Consider the following 18,278-nt stretch of genomic DNA (forward strand, 5'->3'; position numbering starts at 1 on the left):
TAGAATTTACTGTGATAATGGCCACTCTCAGCTGCTCCATCGTAGTATCGAATTCTCCAGTCCAATTACCTAAAATATAGCTAGACAATTGTTTAGACAGATTTGCAGCATGGGAAAAATTCTCATGTTGTATGCTAGTGACACAAAGTCCAGCATACTTTCATTGATAGCCAGGTTGAGCGATTTGCCATAGGGTATCAATTTGCTCCTGCACGAGGTCAATCCTCTGATTGAACACCATCAAGCCTCCTTTTAGTTGAGCATTAATTCCTTTTTGTACATCTAAGGCATGAGCTACATTGGCTAAAAGATTATTCAGGGTCTGAGCAGTCTGCATAGTATGACTCATGGCTAATGCCACAGTGGTAGCTCCAACAGCTGCCAATGAGATGGCAGTAGCAATGGTGGCTGTAGTTCCAAGATCCCTTTTCTGTCTGAAGAGAGTCATAACGTGAGGGGCATCAACGGGCACAGGCACCCAGCGAGGCATGCGAGTAACCAGGGCATACCTAAATTCACTAGCATTCCTGCATTGGGCAAAAAAGCAAGTATCATCACCACAATCACTTGGCTCTATCTGGATAATAATGAATAAAAATGGGGGATATAAACAAACAGGTGTGGGCTTATAGGAAATATTATGAGAAGCCTTAACCCCCTCGTTGGAACATCTTGCATCAGTTCTAGAACTAGCAGTGGTGGTGTCCGAGGTCTGAGTAGGTTCAGGAGACCATTGCCCTCAGGGGCGAGACATGCTCCATGTAAATTGAGTAACTCCATGTTTTCCTCCACTTTTGAAGGTCATTTAAGGTTCTTAAATTATTTTTTTCCCTTTTTTTAAAATTTTTTCTCAATTACACTTTATTCATTCTGCATCCCCCTATAAGCCCCTCCCTCCTCCCCTCCCAATCCCACCCACCCTCCTCCCTCTGCATGTATGACACTCCCCAAGTCCCCTGATAGGGGAGGTTCTCCTCTCCTTTCTGATCATAGTCCATCAGTTCACATCAAAAGTGGCTGCACTGTCCTCTACTATGGTCTGGTAAGGCTGCTCCCCGCCAGGGGGAGGTGATCAAAGAGCAGGCCAATCAGATTATGTCAGAGGCAGTCCCTCTTCACATTACTATGTAACCCAATTGGACTCTGAACTGCCCTGGGCTACATCTGTGCAGGGGTTCTGGGTTATCTCTATGAATAGTCCTTGGTTGGAGTATGAGTCTCTGGGAAGTTCCCTGTGTTCAAATTTTCTTGTTCTGTTGCTCTCCTTGTGGAGACCCTGTCCTTTCCAGCTCTTACTATTTCCCACTTCTTACATAAAATTCCATTCACTCTGCCCAACAGTTGCCCATCAGGCTCAGCATCTGCTTTGATAGTCTGTAGGGCAGAGGGTTTCAGAGGCCCTCTGTGGTAGGTTCCTAGGTTGTTTCCTGTTTTCTTCTTCTTCTGATGTCCATCCTCTTTGCCTTTTCGGATGGGGATTGGACATTTTAGTTAGGGTCGTCTCTCTTGCTTAGGTTCTTTAGATGCACAGGTTATAGTGGGTTTGTCCTATGTTGTATGTCTATATGAGTGAGTATATACCATGTGTGTCTTTTTGCTTCTGGGACAACTCACTCAGGATGATCCTTTCCAGATCCCACCATTTACCTGCAAATTTCATAATTTCCTTATTTTTCATTGCTGAGTAATATTCCATTGTGTAGATGTACCACAATTTCTGCATCTATTCTTCAGTTGAGGGGCATCTGGGTTGTTTCCAGCTTCTGGCTATTACAAATAAAGCTGCTACAAACATGGTTGAGCAAATGTCCTTTTTGTGTACTTGAGCCTCTTTTGGATATATGCCTAGGAGTGGTATGGCTGGATCATGGGGAAGCGCTATTCCTAGTTGTCTGAGAAAGCGCCAGATTGATTTCCAGAGTGGTTGTACCAGTTTATGTTCCCACCAGCAGTGGAGAAGGGTTCCCCTTTCTCTACAACCTCTCCAGCATGTGTTGTCACTTGAGTTTTTGATCTTGGCCATTCTCATGGGTGTAAGGTGAAATCTCAGGGTTGTTTTGATTTGCATTTCCCTAATGGCTAGTGAGGTTGAACATTTCTTTAAGTGCTTCTCTGCCATTCTATATTCCTCTCCAGAGAATTCTCTGTTTAGCTCTGTTCCCCATTTTTTAAGTGGATTATTTGGTTTGCTGCTTTTCAGCTTCTTTAGTTCTTTATATATACTGGATATGAGTCCTTTGTCAGATAAAGGGTTGGTGAAGATTCTTTCCCAATCTGTAGGCAGTCACTTTGTTTTGGTGATGGTCTCCTTTGCTTTGCAGAAGCTTTTCAGTTTCATGAGGTCCCATTTATTGATTGTTGCTCTTAGAGCCTGTGCTGTTGGTGTTCTGTTCAGGAAGTTTTCTCCTGTACCAATGAGTTCTAGGGTATTCCCCACTTTTTTTTCTAGCTGATTTAGTGTGTCAGGTTTTATGTTGAGGTCTTTGATCCACTTGGACTTCAGTTTTGTGCAGGGTGATAAGTATGGATCTATTTTCATTTTTCTACATGTAGACATCCAGTTGGACCAGCACCATTTGTTGAAGATGCTATCTTTTTTCCATTGTATGGTTTTGGCGTCTTTGTCAAAGATCAGGTGTCCATAAGTGTGTGGGTTTATTTCTGGGTCCTCTGTTCGGTTCCATTGATCCACCATTCTGTTTCTATGCCAGTACCATGCAGTTTTTAAAACTGTTGCTCTATAGTACAACTTAAGATCAGGGATGGAGATACCTCCAGAAGATCTTTTATTGTAGAGGATAGTTTTAGCAATTCTGGGTTTCTTGTTATTCCATATGAAGTTGAGAATTTTTCTTTCCAGGTCTGTAAAGAATTGTGTTGGTAATTTGATGGGAATTGCATTGAATCTGTAGATTGCTTTTGGTAAAATGGCCATTTTTACTATGTTAATCCTGCCAAGCCATGAACATGGGAGATCTTTCCATCTTCTCATATCTTCTTCTAATTCTTTCTTCAGAGACTTGAAATTTTTTTCATACAAGGCTTTGACTTCCTTGGTTAGGGTTACTTCGAGGTACCTTATGTCATTTGTGGCTATTGTGAAGGGTGTTGTTTCCCTAATTTCTTTCTCAGCCCTTTTGTCTTTTGTATACAGGAGGGCTACTGATTTTTTTTGAGTTAATTTTGTATCAGGCCACTTTGCTGAAGGTGTTTATCAGCTGTAGGAGTTCCCTGGTAGAGTTTTGGGGGGCACTCACGTATACTATCATATCATCTTCAAATAGTGATAATTTGACTTCTTCCTTTCCAATTTGTATCCCCTTGATCTCCTTCAACTGTCTTATTGCTCTAGCAAGGACTTCCAGAACTATGTTGAAGAGATATGGAGAGAGTGGGCAGCCTTGTCTTGTCCCTGATTTCAGTGGGATTGCTTTAAGTTTCTCTCTGTTCAGTTTGATGTTGGCTATAGGTTTGCTGTATATTGCCTTTACTATGTTTAGATATGTGCCTTGTATCCCTGATCTCTCCAATACTTTAAACATGAATGGATGTTGGATTTTGTCAAATGCTTTTTCAGCATCTAGGGAGATTATCATGTGGTTTTTTTTTTCTTTCAGTTTGTTAATATGGTGGATCACATTGATGGATTTCCGTATATTGAACCACCCCTGCATACCTGGGATGAAGCCTACTTGGTCATGGTGGATGATATCTTTGATGTGTTCTTGTGTTCGGTTTGCAAGTACTTTGTTGAGTATTTTTGCATCAATGTTCATAAGGGAGATTGGCCTGAAGTTCTCTTTTTTTGTTGGGTCTTTGTGAGGTTTAGGTACCAAGGTGACTGTGGCTTCATAGAATGAGTTTGGTAATGGTGCTTCTGTTTCGATTTTGTGGAATAGTTTGAAGAGAACTGGAGTTGGCTCTTTTTTGAATGTTTGGTAGAATTCTGCGCTGAAACCATCAGGTCCTGGGCTTTTTTTGGATGGGAGACTTTCGATGACTGCTTCTATTTCCTTGGGGGATATAGGACTATTTAATTGATTTACCTGGTCCTGATTTAGCTTTGGTAAGTGGAATCAATCAAGAAAATTGTCCATTTCTTTTAAATTTTCAAATTTTGTTGCATATAGACTTTTGAACTAAGTCCTAATGATTGCTTGGATTTCCTCAGTGTCTGTAGTTATGTCCCCCTTTTCATTTCTGATTTTGTTGATTTGAATGGTGTCTCGCTACCTTTTAGTTAGCTTGGCTAATGGTTTGTCTATCTTGTTGATTTTCTCAAAGAACCAGCTCTTGGTTTCATTGATTCTTTGAATTGTTTTATTTGTTTCTAATTGATTGATTTCAGCCCTGAGTTTGATTATTTCCAGCTGTCTGCTCCTTCTTGGTGTGTCTGCTTCTTCTTTTTCTAGGGTTTTTAAGTGAGCCATTAAGTTGCTTGAATGTGCTGTCTCAAATTTCTTTTTGAAGGCACTTAGTGCTTTGAACTTTCCTCTTAGCACTGCTTTCATTGTGTCCCACAAGTTTGGGTATGTTGTGTCTTCATTTTCATTGAGTTCTAGGAAGATTTTAATTTCTTTCTTTATTTCTTCCCTGACCCAGCTGTCTTTTAGTAACAAGTTGTTCAGTTTCCATGTATGTGTAGGCTTTTTGCTATTTTTGTTATTACTGAGGTTCAGCTTTATTCCATGGTGATCAGACAGGATACAAGGGATTATTTCAATCTTCTTGTATCTGTTGAGGCTTGCTTTGTGACCAACTATGTGGTCTATTTTGGAGAAGGTTCCATGAGGTGCTGAGAAGAAGGTAAATTCTTTTGTGTTTGGGTGTAAGGTTCTGTAAATGTCTGTTAGGTCCATTTGGTTCATGACCTCTGTTAGAGATATTGTTTCTTTGTTTAATTTCTGTTTAGTTGACCTGTCCTTTGTTGAGAGTGGAGTGTTGAAGTCTCCCACTATTAGTGTGTGCGGATCTATATGTGGTTTAAGTTTTATCAATGTTTCTTTCACAAATGTGGGTGCCCTTGTATTTGGGGCATAAATGTTCAGGATTGTGATGTCTTCTTGGTGGAATTTTCCCTTGATGAGTATGAAGTGTCCTTCCCCATCTCTTTTGATTAATTTTGGTTGAAAGACTATTTTATCAGATATTAGAATGGCTACTCCTGCTTGCTTCTTGCATCCATTTGCTTGAAAAGCCGTCTTCCATCCCTTTACCCTCAGGTAATGTCTATCTTTGTGACTTAGGTGTGTTTCTTGTATACAACAGATTGCTGGGTTTTGTTTACGCATCCATTCTGTTAGTCTGTGTCTTTTTATTGGAGAATTAAGTCCATTGATATTGAGAGAGATTAATGACCAGTGGCTGTTAGATCCTTTGAATTTGATGTTGGCTGTGGTCATACGGTTGTGTGCTTGGTTGCTTTTTGTTTTAATGTAGTGGGGTTATTTATTTTCTGTGTTTTCTTGAATGTAGCTAGCTTTCTTGGGTTGTATTTTCCCTTCCAGTGTCTTCTGTAATGCTGGATTTATTTGTAGGTATTGTTGAAATTTGTTTTTGTCATTGAATATCTTGTTTTCTCCGTCTATGAGGACTGAGAGTTTTGCAGGGTATAGTAGCCTGGGCTGACATCTGTGTTCTCTTAGGGTCTGCATGATATCAGTCCAGGCCCTTCTGGCTTTCATAGTCTCTGTTGAAAAGTCAGGTGTGATTCTAATGGGTTTGCCATTATATGTTACTTGACCTTTTTCTCTTGCAGCTTTTAGTATTTTTTCTTTGTTCTGTATACTTACGGTTTTGATTATTATGTGGCGGGAGGATTTTCTTTTCTGGTCTAATTTATTGGGTGTTCTATAGGCCTCTTGTATTCTTATTGGTCTCTCCTTTAAGTTGGGGAAATTTTCTTCAATGATTTTGTTGAAAACATTTTCTGGGCCTTGGTGCAGGGAATCTTCTTTTTCCTCTATTCCTATTATTCTTAGGTTTTGTCTTTTTATGTTGTCTTGAATTTCTTGGACGGTCTGTGTCAGGAATTTTTTAGATTTAACATTTTCTTTGACAGATACATCTATTTCTTCCATTGTATCTTCCACACCTGAGATTCTTTCTTCCATTTCTTGTAGCCTATTGGTTTTGCTAACCTCTGTAGTTCCTGCTTTCTTACCTAAGTTCTTTCTCTCCACAATTTCTTCCATTTGTGTTTTTTTAATTTTTCCAATTCTATCTTCAGGTCTTGAGCTATTTTGTTGGTTTCCTTCCCCTGTCTGACTGTATTTTCATGTTTTTCTGTCAATTCCTTCAGCTGTTTGTTTGAACAATCCACTGTTTCTTTTATTTCATTCAGTGATTTAAGCATTTCCTCTCTAAAGGCCACAGACTGTTTGGCTGCAGGTTCCCGTATTTCTTCACGATGGCCACAATCTCCTTGTCTTTAATTTCCTCCATTTCTTTACAGATAGCCATGATCTGTTTGTTTTTATCTTCCTCTAATTCTTTTCGTATTTTATTTGTTTCCTCTGTTATCTTCTTCATGAGCATAGATGTTAGGTCATCTCCTTGAATTTCATTTATGCTGGGGTGTCTAGGGCTATTTGCCCCTGGATAACTGGGTTCTGGAGATGCCATATTGCTCTGGCTTTTGTTGGTTGAACTTTTACGCTGTCCTCTACCCATTGGGCTACCTTAGTTGTTTGAATTTAGTTTCTGGTTGTTCCTGCACTCTTGTAGTGGAGAGAATCCCTTTGGCAGGAAGATGATTTTTCCTGAAGGAAGCCTTTCCAGCTTTTTAGGTATAGTCACTGGATGTCCAGTGTTTTTCAGGAATTGCTACAGCTCACCTCAGGCATAGAGACCTGGGTAGTAACTGTGGTCCTGATTAGTCGAGAGGGCTCTCTTCTCACTGGGAGAAGTCCTGGAGACAGCTGCCCTCCTTCTGGGTTTCTTGCTGCAAATTTAGTGATGAACTGCTGTAACCTGTGTGTCCCGTGGTTTGGTCGGTTTTGTTAGGGATAACTGGTTGCCCCTTGGAGCAGTATCTGGGGGGTTGATCTCAGGGTTCCCCATCTTTTGTAGGTCTGAGGTTGGGGCTCTGTGCCCCAGAACCCAAGAGGTAATCTGTGGCGGGTGAGTACTGCTCTGGTGTCTTGGGGCACACAGTTGTGCCTGTAAGGTGTAGTTGGTACAATGCAGGCCTCTGGGCTGGTGGAGCGTGTGCCTACCTGCTAGTCTGCAGGAGCTGAATTTCTGATCACTCTGTGCTCCCTGTTTGGGCCCAGATCTGTGATGGCTGGGCGTACTCACCTGTCTGCGATCTGCAGGCTGCTAGACTGTCCCTAGGTGACCCCAGCAGCACGGTTTCTTCCTTCCCTGTGGGGTCCTCTCTGGACAGGGGTTCCCAGTCCCTGTTGTACTGGGGCATGCAGCTTGTCTGTACAGCTGAGCTGAGCGCAAAGCTCTCTGTGAGGCAGGAGCTCAGTTGTGTTGGTGGCGGGTACCCTCCGTCCTAGCGACCTTCCGGGGAAAGACTGGGTGACCCGTGATCAGTCTGGCAACTTTGTTTCCCAGTAGGGTCCCCCCGTGACTGGGACTCCCAGCCTCAGGCACCCGTGTGCTCACGGATCAGCCTGGGAAAGTAATAGGGACATGGACTCTTGCGGCTCCAGCCCGGAGACACAAAGCCTGCTTTACCCGGGATTTCTTCCGGGTTCTGGCTGGGTAGCCGTGAGTGGACCCGACCGATTCCCACACCATGGGAGCCTCCCCTCACCTGGGAAACATGATTGATGTAGTTTCAGGGCCCAGAGTTCAGTCTCCTGGTCTCTGCACGGCGAGTGTTGTCTTGCTTCTCAAACGCGGTGCTTTCCCGGCGCAGCCATCTTGGCTCCCCCCTTTCTTTTTTTTTGAGGCACAGTTTCTCTGTGTATAACCCTGTCTGTCTTGGAACTGGAACTCTCTCTGTAGACCAGGCTGCCCTTGAATTTATAGAGATCTGCCTGCCTTTGCCACCCAAGTGCTAGGATTGAAGGCGTTCACCACCCCTGCCTGGCTTCAATTTGATTTTTCTCTCTCTATTGTCAACGGTAGATATACTGAGAGAAAAGGAGAACGGAAAAAAAAAATTTCCGTATGAGAATGAGTCTTTTTTTATTTTTATTTTTTTAATATTAATCACAGGTTATTTACTTTGTATCCCAGCTGTAGACCCCTCCCTCTTTACTTCTTATGCCTTTAGTAACAGTCACTGTGCCCAAACTGAGATACTGTCAAAATACTTCATGCTTTCAGAGCCTAACATTTGTATTTGTTACTCTTCTAAGTACACTTCCTGCACATTTCCTTTCTTACTCTGAATGTCCATGACATTTTCGGTTTTTGGAGATGGAAAAACATACCTACCTAGGATAAGATAGAAAATATGTGGGATTATTTTTTCACCATGAATTCATTATTTGTTGGAAATACCTTAGATTTCATTTATTGCAGGAGCTTAGGATAATCATTCCCAGTACATCTATTGTGGTTTGGAAACCAAAGAGGACATGCATGTGGTCTTTTACAGCCCATTTAGTTTTGAAGATTTTCAAGAATTAATGTGTTCGCTGACATTCTTTTTTCAACTTCATCCAATTCCACACAAGTTGCCCAGTTGGGAGAATGTAATTAGGCCTCTGCCTTAGATTGGAAATTAGCTATGCACGGCAAGGATGGCTCAGAACAGTGTGAAGAGAAAACCCAAGAGCAGGCTCAAATGACATATTTCACAGCTAGAAGTGCGTATTCCCATTGATGGCTTTGTGGACAGTTTTCTGATGAAGTAAACTGTGCTGTGATGTGCACAATTTGCTCTGTGGTTTCAGCTGTTGGTTACCTTGATATGGAAGCTAAAAAGGATGGGATTATCTTTTGAAGGAAGGCCACTAGTGGATAATTTAGTACTGATTTTGTTTTTTAATAAAAATGTGCTGAAATATGCATAGTATAAAATTTAGCATCCTGGTGATCTTTAAGTGTACTGTTCTGGAGCATGAAGTCCATTCGTATTCCTGTGAAACTCACACCACCATCCATCTGCAGAACTCATTTCATCTCACAAAACTGAAATTCTATACCCATTGAACAATAACTCTCCATTTTCCTCCCTTTCCAGACCCTGGCAGCTACCATTCTACTGTCTAGTTTTATGGTTTTTGACTACTCTAAGTACCTCATATAAAAGAAATTATATAGTATTTGTCATTTTGTAGCTGGCTTATTTCACATATCGTAAGTTCCTTAAAGTTGTTTCATGTTATAGCACAGCTAAGCATTGTATTCCATCATAAGGCTGAATAGATGTAGATACATGGTACATTTTGGTCTTTCATTCATGCATTGATGGACATTTGGGTCGCTTCCACATTTTAGCTGTTATGAATAATACTGCTATCAACATGGGTGGATACAGACCTCGTTAAGGCTCTACTTTCAGCTCTGTGTGGGTTATTTTCAGCAGTGAAATTGTTGGCTCCTACAGTAATTTCATTTTGATTTTTTTTGACAATCCATCATTCTGTTATCCACGGCAGCTCTACCCCTAACCATTTCTACCAGCCACATACACGGTTCAAGTTTCTTAAGAAACAGTGCAAGCACGTTTGAGAGTATGTACACTGCTACTGACAACGGTCTCTTCTGTTAGATCTAGCTGCTTTGTGGTGTCATTTGAGCTCTCCATTTCCCCCTGCCCTTTCCTGGGGTGTTTCATAATTAACACTTGGATGTTATCACCTCCAGCTGTTATTATAGAATTATCTTTCTCTCTCTTTTAGTTTACTAGTTTATGATTAATATATTTTGAAGGTCTCTTATCAATGTGTATAAAGATTTTAAGTATTTATATCTTCTTACTGTATTGACATTTGTTAACATATAATGTCGTTTTGTTTTGTTTTGTTTTTGAGGGATATGTTTTCTTCTAAGGCCTCTATCACTTTCATAACCTCAGATTTAAGATCATTTTCTTATGCTGCAGGTGTGATAGTATCCTCAAGCTTGTTGTAGTACGATAGCTGGGTTTTGGTGTTATCATATGGCCTTGGGTTTTTTTGCTCGTGTTCTTGCACTGACCTCTAGCCATTTGGTTGACTCTGGTATTAGCAGACCTGGTGGTCTCCGATGGTAGTAGGTCTCTGGGGTTGGAGGTAGAGCTCATGGTCGCAGATGGCCTAAGTCCTCTGTTTTTCCTGTTGCTCCCTGATCCTTGCTGGTGTCCTGGGATGCAGGTCAGGGAGGGTCTCAGGAAATGGTACAGGCCTGGGAACTGGGGTGTGGGGCACACAGGGAAACTGGCTCACAGAGGGCCCTGGGCAGAGCTCACCACTGTTGCTGGTGGGCTGTGGCAGGCCAGTAGATGGAGGTGGGGATGAGAGGAGACTCTACCCTGGTGCTCAATTATCTGTGCTGGTCTCCAGGGCCACAGATGGATGTGTCTGAGGAAATGGCCCAGGCCTGGGAACTGGGATGGGGGGCGTGCAGGGGAAGTAAAGCACCTTTTTTGTTTTGTTTTGTTGGGTTTTTTGTGTGTTTTAGTTTTTTGGTTTTGGCTTTTTCAAGACAGTAGAACTGTGTAGCCTTGGCTGTCCTGGACAGGAATGTGCCACAGTGCCCTGTCAGTATAATGTCTTTTTTTGTGTCCTGTAAACTTATAAATTTTAATGACTATTTTACCCTCTCTTTTTCTCTTATTTGTTCTTGGTACTGTCTTCTGTCTTCTTTTGTTTTACAATTTTTATCTTTGCATTGGAAATGAATTTCTTATAGACAAAATAAAGTTGGATTATTTTTAAAAGTTCACTCTACATATCTTCATTTTTTTTTTATTAAAAATCATACTTTTTTTGGATGTGCTTAAGTTATTCTATGTAAGACAAACACTGCTAAAGAGGTACTTACTCATTTTGCCAGACTCTCAGGGTTTTGTTTCCTCACTCTCGTGACTCATTTCCTTTGTGTTAGGTTGAGCAGTCTTGTTTCCGTTTGTTTTTAATTTTTTGAGACACTTCCATACTGATTTCTACAATGGCTGTACTAGTTAACACTCCCACTGGCAATGGATGAGGGCTTCTCTTCTAGAGCTTCAAGAACATCTGTTGTTTTTCTGTCTTGATGAAAGCCTCTCTGACTGGGATAAGATAGAATCGCAAATCAGGTTTTTCATTTCTTTAATGGCCAGGGATGTTGAGCATTTTTACATAGTTACTGATTCAATATTTAATTAAATTGTTCTTAAATGTTACCTTAGTTCTCATTGCTACGTTAGCCTCTAATACATGAGCCTTTTATTTTCTTTTCCTTCTTTTGTTTGTGGTGCTAGGAGGAGCACACTTAAATCATATTTGGTTATAGCAGCCTGGAAGGCAAGAAAAATTATGTAAAAGAACTTAAAAAAACCATACACAAGAAAGACAACAATGGTGCATGATTTGGGTGGTTGTGAAGGACAAGACACAGGCTGTCCTCCCCTCTTCTACTTCCCAATAGCTTGTAGCATCACACCTACAATATTGCTACTTGATGATACTAAACAGTCAAAATGTGAATTCTGAGTTCTACATTGATTCATAATTAATAATTAATTAGAAAATGCTTATTAATAACAAAACAATGAATTCTTTTTAATTTTGACTATGTAAATTTTCATCTGGGAACAAATTACCTCCCGTGGTGCTGTCTCTAGAACAAGTAGCAGAACAAGAACAGGAGACAGAAGAAGGATAGGAGACAAAAGGACAGGAGACAGTCTTCCTGAGATTCATTGATGAAAGCTTTAAAGTATTTATAGAATTTTATCTAAGGATCCCCTCCTGAGAATGGGTGACCAGCTATCTGAAGGTGCATGAGCATTTGAGGGTGTTCATTATAACGTTGTTTATACTAAGGGAAAGAAGTAACACTGTGAAAGTGCAAATAACATGAAATGATCAAGAAATGGCTATTTCTATAGGATAAAAGGTAACAATTGAATAAGTATATTTATAATGAAATGAAAACAATGTTCATACTACTGTTTAAGTTAATAAATTATGTAAGACAATTTTTTCTTTTTTCTTTAAACTTTAGCATATTATGGAGTTCATTTTTTTAACTTCAGAAAAACATAACAAATTAAAATATAAGATAAAACAGAGCCATCACATCAAAGTTGGACAAGACAAACCAACAGAAGGAAAAGAGCCCCAAGAGAAGAAACAAGAATAGAGACCCACTTGTTCAGATACTCAGGAGTCCCATAAAAATAAGAAACTGAAGGCTATGATGTATGCACAAAGGACCTGGTGCAGACCCTTGTAGGACCTGTGCTTGCTGCCTTAGTCTCTGTGAGTTTATATGAGCTATGCTCAGGTGATTTAAAGGGCTTTCTTCTGCTGATGTCCTCCATTCCCTTTTCCTTCCACAGTCTTCTTGCCTCTTCTGTGGGTTTCTCTGAACACTGAGGGGAGGGATTTGATGGAGATGTCCTATTAAAGCTTTGTGTTCCAAGGTTTGCCTCTGTGTGTATAATGTCTGGCTCTGGGTCTCTGTATTTATGTAATATAATATTTTCTTAAATGAGTGATAATATGACCATAACTTATAATAGTATATCAAAATGGCAAACAGTTAATTCTCACAATCCAGGAGACAGGAAGGCCAATATCAAAGTAGCTGTAGATCGGCTCCAGAGAGCCTGCTGTAAAGTGATAAATGCTTGAGAAGATAGATATGTTTAGTCCAATGTTTAGTACAATCATCACATGGTAAACATCACATAATAGGTTAAAATTATGTAATTTTATAGATCAGAAAAGAAATTATATACTGTTCATCATTAAAAAAACTTGAGTATAAAATTAAAGTTTTCAGTGACTTAAAAATGTCAAAATCATAATCTCCTTCTTCAAACAGTCCCCTGCACGTTCTATGACTAGAAAACTGAGATAGCAATGAAAATGGGGCATATATGAATTTTTTCTAAATGTCGTAATATTAGTTTAGTCAATCTCTCATGGAAATTCAATCTAAAGCTGAAGACTTAGGAAAGAGTCTATCTCAGTCTGTTTGAATTTATATAGAATTCTGAATGAGTTTTAATTTACACAATCACTGGAGTATCACAGTTAGATATATTCATTGAGCTACAATAAATCATGGTGACCTTTGGGAACATTAGTGAAGTTCTTACATATCACCTGATGAGAAAGAGTCTATCAGACAAGATAACGCTAAGGAACTGGTCCAGATCCAAAGTTAACTTTTACATATTTCTGAATTTTTGTTCCAACATTCTTTGAGCAAAAGTAAGTAAGGGGATGGTCTAGTGTGTTTTCCAGGAGGAAATGCAAAAATTAGCTTCTCATCTGCTGTTCAGCCTTTTCATTCAATCCATCACCCATCATGGCGAGCTGCATTATCCTCTTCTGTGATCTGGCAAGGCTGCACCCTCTGGGGGGTGGCAATCAAAGAGTCAGCCACTGAGTTCATGTCAGAGACAGCCCCTGTACCCCTTACTAGGGAACCCACTTGGAAACTGAGCAGCCAATGGGCTTCCTCTGAACAGGGCTTCTAGAGTCTCTCTGTGCATGGTCCTTGGTCGGAGTATCAGTCTCTGCAGGGCCCCTGGCCCAGGTATTTTGGCTCTCTTGTTCTCCTTGTGTAGTTCCTGTCCCCTGCAGGTCTTTCAATCTCCCCCTTCTTCCTCAAGGATTCTGGCTGGCACTGAGCCCAAAGTTTGGCTATGAGACTCAGTATCTTTTTCAATACCTTGATGGGTAGAGTCTTTCTGATGCCCCCTGTAGAAAGCTCCTGTCCTCCTTTGGCTTCTGTGTACATAGATGTGCATCTAAACACATATATGTGCACATACATCTTTTTCCTATATGCAAAACCCCATATGTGGCAAAATATAAAATAAGGAAGAGAGTGCGATGGGAGAAATTTTTCTCCTGTCTCTTCATAGTTGTCTCAGCATCATTATAAATCTGGCCTGGTTCTTGTATTTATGAGGCTAAAATCTCATCTGTGTAAAAAAAATTAAAAATAAAAGGCCATTCCACAGAGGAGGTCTCAGCATGTAACATTGGTGTAATTATAACTGTTGTGAGAGCTAAATGCTTTGGTGACCTCAGGCACCCTTGTGTAAACTACACTTACTGCAATTTAGAGATCATCACCAGTTCCTGTCCATCTTTACTAAGCTATAATTAACACATTATAATTGTGGATTGGAGTCTAAGTCAGTTTTAGAATGCTTGACTAACATGAGTAAGCCAATTACTTACATCTCCAACACCATTGTGAGTGTATGTGTGTTATATACAACTTATTAAAATATGCACACATTGTAAAATTATCACCACACCACAGCAAAGCTAATTAAAATAAAAATCATTGCACGTGCTCTATTTACCCTTAGAGGTGGGCTGTGTGTGTGTGGGGGTGTGGGTGTGTGTGGGTGTGTGGGTGTGTGTGCGCGAAGGTTCTTGTGATCTGTCCTCTTACCACATTTTAGGTAAACAAATTAACTGTATTTATATAGTAGATACACAAGATTCGGACTGTTTTTATCTAGTGTAATAAGCACTTCATACTCCTTGAACTTTATCTCCACTGCAGATGTAGCTAACTATAAGTCTACCCTGCTTCTGTGAGCTTGACTGCTTTAGATTCCAAATATGAGTGAGATTCTGCAGAGCTTCTCTCTCTGCTTCCGGGTTATCTCACACTGTCTTTCCCCTTCATAAGTGTGGTCACAACTGCAAGATTTCCATCTTCGAGTAATACTCACCTCTCTTTCATTCTCTCTCTCTCTCTCTCTCTCTCTCTCTCTCTCTCTCTCTGTGTGTGTGTGTGTGTGTGTGTGTGTGTGTGTGAGAGAGAGAGAGAGAGAGAGAGGGTGGGGGAGAGAGAGGTTTCTTTATCCTCATCAAAGGTGACTTTGGTTGTTCATATATCTTGGATATGGTGAATAACAGCCCAATAAACATGGAAGCTCAGAGATCCCTTTAACCTTCTCATTTCATTTTCTTTGCACATGCTCTCCGAGGTGGGATGCTAGGTCATGTGAAGGTCCCTTTCATTTAAGGTTTTGAAAAACTTCCATGCTATTTTCCAGTGTCTTATGAGCAAAAACTTAGATGAGCATTCTGGGTAGTTTTCTATGAGTTTAGAAGAAAGACATATATCACTATAGTTAATTATATTCAAGGTGGGAAGTTTACAAAAAATGTTGTTACCTTCACAGAACATCTTGGAGTCTGTTTAGTTATTTTAAAAAAAGTTCTGTGAAAATTAATTGCCATTTGCAAAGGAATAAAATCTTGGAGTTTTAACTTTTTTACACTTTTCAATGTTAAAAGCTCCGAGAGTAAAGGAAGTGGATTCATCCTTTCTCTTAGCAGGAAGGTGCTACCTCTGCAGAGATTCACTGTCTGAGGTGGGGCTCAGCCATCAAGATACTGAGTCCCCGACTTGCTTCAACATGAAGCAAAAATTGAGAAGCACAGATGAAGAACATGCCCATAGGGAAAAGTCTACCTCAAGGTAATGAAATCAGTATCTCTAGGGGCAGGGATGAGCAACAGAATGTTCTCCAAGTTCATTTTTTATATTTTAACTGCTGTGTATGCACTGTGCACAGTACTGGGGTTAATGAAAGTGTATAAAGTGCTTTGAGTATATTCTCTCCATAGCATCATAGATCTACCCTTCCCACCCCTCACCACTCCCCATCAGCCCCTTCTGCTTCCCTAGATGTTTTACTTCCACTTTCATGCAATGTATACATACATTATTCTACATCACTACATAAAATGTGGGGTCCATAAAGCGGGGAAAATGTGATATTTGTCTTTCTGCAACTGACTTGATCAGCTTAACATAATTATCCCCAGGTGCATTTTTCTACAAATATCATAACCACTCTTTTTAACACTGAAAAAATACCCCTTTGTGCTTACAGATCCTCTATCCATTCCTCTGTTGATGGACATCTCTGTCTGTTCCTTAACTTATTTGCATTTTATATATGTTCACCATATGTGTGCCTGGTGCCTGTGGAGGTCAGAGGAAGGCATTGGAGCCCTTGGGACTGGAGCTACAGGTAGTTGTGAGCCACCATGTGGCTACAGGAAGCCAAGCCCAGATGCAACAAGCAGTCACAAATTCTTAGTTATCTCTCCAGCTCCTCTCAGCATTATTGGTAAGCTTTCTTAAGAGAGATGCATGATCTGTATTGAGAACCTCTATCCCCAAATAGTAGTTCCAGATGAGCTGAACATGCAAAAAGCCACTCAAAGAGATAAAAGTATGAACCCAGGTAGCACCCTTGACCTCAGTCAGGTTCTTCAGTGCAGTACACTCACTCTTCTGTCTGTTGCTGGTCATAGAAGTCCTTTAGAGTTTTGCTTTATTGAACTTCTCATATCCCTTTAGAGGTGTTTTATCCTATCACAGGGTCCTGCTGCTATTATAAAGAAAAAAAGTGATACCTGTATAGTATCTGAGAGGCTTCCACAGATGGTTTCCTGCAAATGGGCTCATGAGCTTTTCAGGGACACCTTGTGCCTCAGTCTGGGAATAACATCCTGGCCTAAAACAGTGCATCCATTACATAGTAGATCTGAACTAATGAATCTATAGCAAGTTTCCTGGTGATTTGCACCTCTGGACTGGGGGGTGTTTATTTGTGAAACACAGGTCTTTGTAGAAGTTGTGAGAGAGTTTGTGCATAATAACCAGGCTGGGCTGACAGTTCCCAGTGCGGATGAATCTCCTGTTGCTAGTGACAAAATGAGAGAACGTTGCCTGGTCCACTTGCTCCTGCATCTGTCAGTCAGTCACTTCACAGGTGGAAGAGAAAAAGCATGAGGCCTGCCGTGTGTGCTCTAGTATGGGAGTGCCTCTTTCTAATACCAAATCCTAACCCCAAGCTGTAGAGTGAGAACCAAACCTTGCCATGGGGATTTTTGAACAACATTTTAGGTATTCAGGGTACATGCCTTTTTTTGGATAATAAGGTCTTTTATTGGAAGTAGTTATATACCTCTTATTCAAGGGATGTGTATTGCTCCCACAACTCTGTTTCTTTCTTTTTCTTTTTTATTAAATTTTTATTTTTTAATATTAATTACAATTTATTTACTTTGTATCCCAGCTGTAGCCCCCTCCCTCATTCCCTGTTAATCCCACCCTCCCTCCCTCATCTCCTCCCTGCCCCTCTCTAAGTCCACTGATAGAGGAGGTCCTCCTCCCCTTCCATCTGAACCTAGCTTATCAGGTCCCATCAGGACTGGCTGCAATGTCCTCCTATGTGACCTAGCAAGGATGCTCCTCCCTTGGGAGAAGTGATCAAAGAGCCAGCCACTGAGTTCCTTTCAGAGACAGCCGCTGTTTCCCTTACTAGGGTACTCACTTAGATACTGAGCTGCCATGGGCTACATCCAAGCAGGGGTTCTAGGTTATATCCATACATGGTCCTTGGTTGTAGCATCAGTCTCAGAAAAAACTCCTGTGCCCAGATACATTTGGTCCTTGTGGAGCTCCTGTCCTCTCCAGGTCTTACTAACTCCCCCTTCTTTTATATGATTGCCTGCACTCTGCCCAAGGTTTGGTTGATTCTCAGCATCTGCTTTGCTACACTGCTAGGTAGAGTCTTTCAGAGGCCCTCTATGGTAGGCTCCTGTCCTGTTACTCATTTTCTCCTATTTTCAATGTCCATCCCATATGTCTTTTTAAGTGAGAATTGATCATCTTACCCTGGGTCCTCCTTGTTTAGCTTCTTTAGGTGTACAGAGTTTAGTATGTTTATCCTATCTTTTAGATCTAGTATCCACTTATAAGTAAGTATATACTATGTGTGTCTTTCTGCTTCTGGGATACCTCACCCAGGATGACCTTTTCTAGATCCCACCATTTGCCTGCAAATTTCATGATTTGCTTGTTTTTTAATTGCTGAGTAGTATTCCATTATATAAATCTACCATAATTTCTGTATCCATTCCTCTGTTAAGGGACATCTGGGTTGTTTCCAGGTTCTGGCTATTACGAATAAAGCTGCTATGAACATGGTTGAACAAATGTCCTTGCTGTGTACTTGAGCCTTTTTTGGATATTTGCCTAGGAGTGGTATAACTGGATCTTGAGGAAGCACTATTCCTAGTTGTCTGAGAAAGCATCAGATTGATTTCCAAAGTGGTTTTACAAGTTTACATTCCCACCCGCAGTGGAGGAGGGTTCTCCTTTCTCCACAACCTCTCCAGCATGTG

This window comes from Meriones unguiculatus, chromosome 3, assembly GCF_030254825.1.
Source record: "Meriones unguiculatus strain TT.TT164.6M chromosome 3, Bangor_MerUng_6.1, whole genome shotgun sequence".
NCBI classification, from domain to species: domain Eukaryota; kingdom Metazoa; phylum Chordata; class Mammalia; order Rodentia; family Muridae; genus Meriones; species Meriones unguiculatus.